The 6,000-nt window shown below is 55.1% G+C and overlaps 1 protein-coding gene across 1 annotated transcript in view; it reads left to right on the top strand.

The window, feature by feature from the left end:
* Positions 1-6,000, top strand: part of Nrxn2 (neurexin 2) — a 95,452-nt gene that overhangs the window by 38,787 nt on the left and 50,665 nt on the right.

Genomic DNA, 6,000 nt, shown 5'->3' with positions numbered 1-6,000 from the left:
CGGATGGACCGGCATCCTCTCTAGCCTCTCCTTCCCACCGCTGCTTCGGGAAGTTAGCTGCTGTGTACCCTGCTGGGGCCAGGCCGGTGGGTACCTGCCAGAAGCTGTCCATTTAGAACTTCCTTTCCTGAGCTTCAAGGCACAGACAACCTGTGGCTTTGGGGACAGAGGGAGGGAGGTATGATCAACCCAGGAGGGGCTTCCCAAGTACCTCGGGGTACCCTCCTAGAATTTGGATGGGTCCTTCTAGTCTCAATTTGCTAAAAAAAAAAAAAAAAAAAAAAAAAAATCGACCATGTCGGATAAGGCTAAGCAAGCTTAATTCTCTCATTCACGAGTGGCTGACAGGGTATCTGAACTGCCTGTGGCAGGGATCAGTGTGAAGGTCAAGTGTATGTGCGAGGCATGAGGAAGCCTCTGGACTCCATAAGGGAATGATAATTTTATTAAGCTTTAATAAAGCATTAGCTGCTTATCGCAGAGTGTCCAGGGCAGAGCTGTTGTACGAAGAATCTATTCCCTTCCCATGAGAGACCCCGGGGAATTGAGAGGCTCCAGCCCCACTGGAGATCTTGTTATCTTCCCTTGTTAGAAATCAAGATGCCTCAGGAGTTGGGAGGAAGCCTGAAAATGAAGGACGTAGTTAAGTTGGTTAAGAAGCCGAACGACCTTGTCTGGTATCAGTCCCGGCAAAGGAAGTATCTGGTAAATGCTGTTTCCAAAGCCCATGCCTCCCCGATGAAGTAGCACTGATGGATGAGCTGATTCGGCTGCCTCCAGGTGCCTCACAAACCCTCATTCACCCGCCCTCGGGGCCAAGATCACTTAGAGAACGGGACACCAACCCAGATGAGGTAGTGGGGCTTGAACTCGGGGCCTGGGCACTGTCCTTACTAAGCTTTTTTGCTCAAGGCTCTTGCTCTACTGTTTTGAGCCACAGCACCACTTCTGGTATTCTGGTGGTGAATTAGAGAGAAGAGTCTCATGGATTTACCTGCCTGGGCTGGCTTTGAACCATGGTCTTCAGATTTCAGCCTCCCGAGTAGCTAGGAGTACAGGCATACGCCACTGGCATCTGGCTTCAACAGGTTTTGATTACCAGATGGGTTTCACATGTACACACACATATACATATACACATACATATATATATACATACACACATATATACAAATACATATACATATATGCGTGTGTGTGTGTGGTCCTGTTTTTGTTTTTTTTTTCTTCTCAAAGCTGGTGGTCTACCACTTGAGCCACACTGCCACTTGCAGCCTTTTGGTGATTAATTGGAGATACAAGTCTCACTGATTGGACTGGGGATATGGCCTAGTGGCAAGAGAGCTTGCCTCGTATACATGAGGCCCTGGGTTCGATTCCCCAGCACCACATATACAGAAAACGGCCAGAAGTGGTGCTGTGGCTCAAGTGGCAGAGTGCTAGCCTTGAGCAAAAGGAAGCCAGAGACAGTGCTCAGGCCCTGAGTCCAAGGCCCAGGACTGGCCAAAAAAAACACAAAACAAAACAACAACAACAAAAAAGTCTCACTGATTTGTCTGCCTAAAGCTGGCTTCAAATCACAACCTTCAGATCTAGCCTCTTTGAGTAGCCAGGCTTACAGGCGTGAGTCACCAGTGCCCAGGCTCATATTGTGTTGTATTTATTTCTTACCAACGCATTCATGTGGACTCATGCCTAATACTATTTAAGCATTTTTCCTTAGGAGAGAGGATGGACAGACCAAAAAAGGCTTACCTAGTTGAGACAGATGGGCTAAGGCTGATGAACATTCGCTTTATAAAAACAGTAATCGTTCTTTGTGTGTTTGTTAGGTCTTTAAACAGCGTTCACGCTTTGGATGTCATTTAGACTTGATGGTGCCTGGATTATAGGCAGGAGGCCAGGAGCGTTCCCAGTCAGCAGATGAGGGGTACCGGGCCCCGGAAAAAGCACCTTGCCTGCTTACAGAGAGTTAAGCACTTTGACTTGTTCTTAACTGTTGCTCAGAAGAAACCTGGAAAAAAAAAAAAAAAGAGGGGTGGAGGAATATTAAATTCCTCTTGCAGGCTGCAGCCAGAGAGGCAATGTGAGATTGTCCTGGGAAATGGTAAAGGCTCCACGAGAGCCTAGGAGTTCAAACTTGATGAAGGGCAGGCTTCAGGATTCGCAGAGGGCTGCCAACTCTGCGCCTGAAGTTCAGCTCCTGATTTGTCTGTCCCGCTGCCACAGGTGCAGGCCTGGTGACTGGACTCACTGCGTAGCGTAGCAGGGCCTCGGCACCTCAGCTCTGGAGAAGCTGCCTCCTCCTCCAGCCCTCCCCATCCCGACCCATCCTAACAGGACGCCAGCAACTGTCCGGAGGCCTGGTTTCTTTTCTTTTTCTTGCCGGTCCAGGGCTTGAACTCTGGGCCTGAGCACTGTCCCTGGACTTCTTTTGCTCAAGGCTAGCGCTCTACCACTTGAGCCACAGTGCTATTTCCAGCTTTTTTTCCAGAATAATTTACTGGACATAAGAATCTCATGGACTTTCCTGCCCAGGCTGGCTTCCAACTCTGATCCTCAGATCTCAGCCTCCTGAGTAGCTAGGGTTACAGCTGTGAGCCACTGCACCCAGCTGTTTTTTATTTTTTGTTTGTTTTCGCCTGTACTGGGGCTTGAACTCAGGGCCTGGGCGCTGCCCCTGAGCTTGTTTGTTCAAGATTGGCATTCTACCAACTTGAGCCCCAGCGCCACTTTTTTAGTTTTTCAAATTTAATTTTTAGTGCTTAATTGGAGATAAGAGTCTCACAGACATTTCCTGCCCAGACTGGTTGGAACTGTGATCCTCAGATCTCAGCCTCCTGAGAAGCTTGGGTTCTAGGCATGAGCCTCCAGTGCCTGGCCTGCACTCTTGGTCTGGACCGCATTAGGCTTGTGGGTTCCTTGGAAGGTTTGACGACAGCGGTGAACTCCCGCAGAAGTGAAACCCATCCGTAGAGATTTGCGTGCCCGGTCGGGGGGCTCCGGCAAGCCCGCTGAGTGACTCACACCTGCACTTGAGTGGAGGTCAGCCACCCCGGGACCGTGGCAGGGGACTGGAAATGACTCTGGACAGGTTCTGAGCTTTTCCTGCGGCGTGGGGGGGCGGGGTACTCATCCACGAGGGGTTATCTGTGGCTGGGATCTGGTTTTTATTCGGCCCGGCCTACTAAGTGGGGGCAGTCAGGGCAGAGCTGGAGGGGCAGGGCCGGCAGGAGGGGCTCAGAGCCCCCCCCCCCCCCAGGTCACAGGCTGCCCCTGGGCAACCTCGTTGCTTCCGGTGGCCTCTTCAGACCTGCCGTGCTTTGGTGGGATGGAGTGTGTATGTGTGTGCGCGCGTGTGTGCGTGCATGCGTGTGTGTGTGTGTGTGTACGTGCAGATGCGTCTGGCATTGTGATTGGTGGTGGTGGAGCGGGCGAGGAAGCTCATGTGTGCTGTCCCCCCTCTTCGGTTCTCATGAGTCCCTGTGGTAGGGGTTGCTCCTCGGTCCTCCTCTGTAGAAGGACGCTCCTCCTCCCCGCGCCCCACGGCTCTTCCGCCTCCATCTCCACCCCTCCAGTCGCCCCGCCCTGCACGCCCTCTCGCCCGCTGCTGCCTGCCTGGCCTGTCCCGCTGGGCCCGGGCCCCACCCTGCCCCTCTAACCCGCATGGGTCCCGGCTGCAGGCCCCCTTCCTCCCCTCCTCCCCCAGCAGCCCCACCCCTTCCAGAAAGCTGCATGGGGGGGGGTTGGGGGTCAGGGGCATCGAGAGCCCCTGGGGTGGAGGGGGACAGGGGAAATGATCCCCCTGTTTCCTGCTTTTACTAACGAACCTGCCATTTTTGTGTCTGGACTTTGATTTGTCTGAGGGAACAGTCGGGTTTACTAATCTGTCATCTTCCCTGCCTTCCCCACGCCTTCCTCCCTCCCCTCCACCCCCTGCTTCCTCCCCACCCACCGCTGTCTCCTTCCTCCTCACCCCCCCCCCTCCTCAGTGCACCTCCTTAGGGTCCCTGGCCTCCTGCCGCCTTCTCCCCCCTCCCCCTGTTCCAGAGGGGGCTCAGGCAGTGAGAAAGGGCTGGAAACAGATTTAGGAGGGTGATGTGGGGCCCCTGCGTGCAGATGGAGGAGGAGGAGAGCCCCCCACGGGAGGGAAGGAAGAGCCAGCCGAGGGCCCCCGGGAAGACCCCCTGGAGAATGGTCTCCCTGCATGACACAAGGGTGCACCCAAGTGCAGGGCACTCACGTGGGGGGCTAGGGACCCTCACCACAGTCCCAGGCCCAGGGAGCCTTTGGTTTAGGAATGGAGAGACAGGCGATACCCCGCACGACTTCTTGATGTCCGGGACCCTCTGGGACGGGCGGAGTCGCAGGGACGCGTCAGGAGGGCGGCCAGCCTGGAAGGGCTGAGCCTTAGACTCTAGAGGTGAACAGCCGTCTAGTTCTGGGTCTTTCAGCCATCAGGAGGTAGAGAGCCACATTTTCCCTAGAGAGGTCCTTTTCCCTGTCCTCTCCCTCTCCTGCCCGCCCCCTTCTTTACCGCCCCCCCCCCCCTCCCCGGTTCTCCCCTTCCCGTTCTCCAGCCTCTCTGGCCAGGCCTAATCTCATTTGCATGTGTTTGTGACTAATACTTACTCTGCCCTTTCCCTTTTCCACCCAGACCCTATCCTCTCCCCCCCCCCCCCCGCCCCCTCATTCCAGCCTCAAGGGGAGGTGGAGGAAAGAAGACATAAATGATAACGACCAGCTCTCCCTCAAAGCCCGACTCCAGAGCTTCAGACTGCCCCTCCAGAGCGACCCCCGTTCTCTTCTGTCCTTGAACCCTGACCCCCAGCACAAGGTCTGATGGTTCCCTGGAGGCGTCCTTCAGCCCTCAGGCTGCGCAGCCCCATTCCACTCCAGCCAAGCAACGGGGACACTCCTGCACCCCACAGTAGGAGGTTGGAGAACCCGCTCTGTGGGGTTCTCCGGAGCCCATGGAACCCCGGAGGCCAGAAGAAAGCTAGTAGCATTGCATGTGGACTACGTATGATTGGGAAGCCCCAGTCTCAGTCCTCTGCCTGAAAAAGGGGGTTCTGAAGCATATTTGGGGAGCAGGTGGTGTAGTGAAAGACAAAGTTGGGGTAACAGAGAACTAGGTATCTGGGGGTCCCTGTAGGGGCTGCCTCGGTTCCCATTGACCCTCCTAAGTGTGCAGAGGGGGGGGCTCATGATCACATGGGCCTTGATTCCTCCCCACAGACTTACTGGGGGTCTGGAGCCTTGTGGGCTGCCCGGCGCATGGACTCTGCGGGGACCAGGTGGGCCTTTGGCTGCAGGGCCAGGCAGTCAGCATTACCGGTGCTTGCCTCCCCCCCCCCCCAAAGTCTAGGCTGAAAGTCTCAGAACACCAGCCATTCCCACCCTTGTCCTCTGGTTTCCTTGCTGAGTTTTCTACCCTGGGGAAGATTATTCTGGAGATCGACCCTGCCCTACTTTGTCCCCTCAGGGCAGAGCAGGGGATGTTGACGGAGAGCAGGCCAGATGTAAGAGAGCCAGGACTAGCTTCTTTGGAGGAATCTCGGGTATCTGAGGGGAGAGAACAGGCAAGCTGGGCACTGTTGGCTCAGGCCTGTAATCTGGCTACTTGGGAGGCTGAGGTGGTAGGAATCACAGTTCAAGGCCAGCCAGTGCAGAAAACAGTTTGCAGGACCCCCTTCTCAATAAAGCTGGGTGCGGTGGCCTATGCCTGCTGCTCTAGCTACTAGGAAGCCTGGCACCCCGGCAGGAAGTGACACCCTAACTCAGAAATGAGCCAAAATCAGGGTTAGAACTGTTGTTCAGTAGTAAGAGTGCCTGCCTAGGCAGCCATGAGTTCAAACCCCAGTACCACCAACCCTCTCAACCTTCCCCCCCACCCCCCCAAAAAAAAGACTAGGAGAAACCCTCAGAACTTGGGGGTGAGAAGCAGGAGAACCAGCCCCAGGGTTGCGCAGATGTGCGTCCGTCTGCACTGCTGTCTCC

Source organism: Perognathus longimembris, chromosome 13 (assembly GCF_023159225.1).
Source record: "Perognathus longimembris pacificus isolate PPM17 chromosome 13, ASM2315922v1, whole genome shotgun sequence".
In the NCBI taxonomy this organism is placed as follows: domain Eukaryota; kingdom Metazoa; phylum Chordata; class Mammalia; order Rodentia; family Heteromyidae; genus Perognathus; species Perognathus longimembris.
Note: the sequence above shows the minus strand (reverse complement) of the source record. Positions and strands in the feature narration are given on the sequence as shown.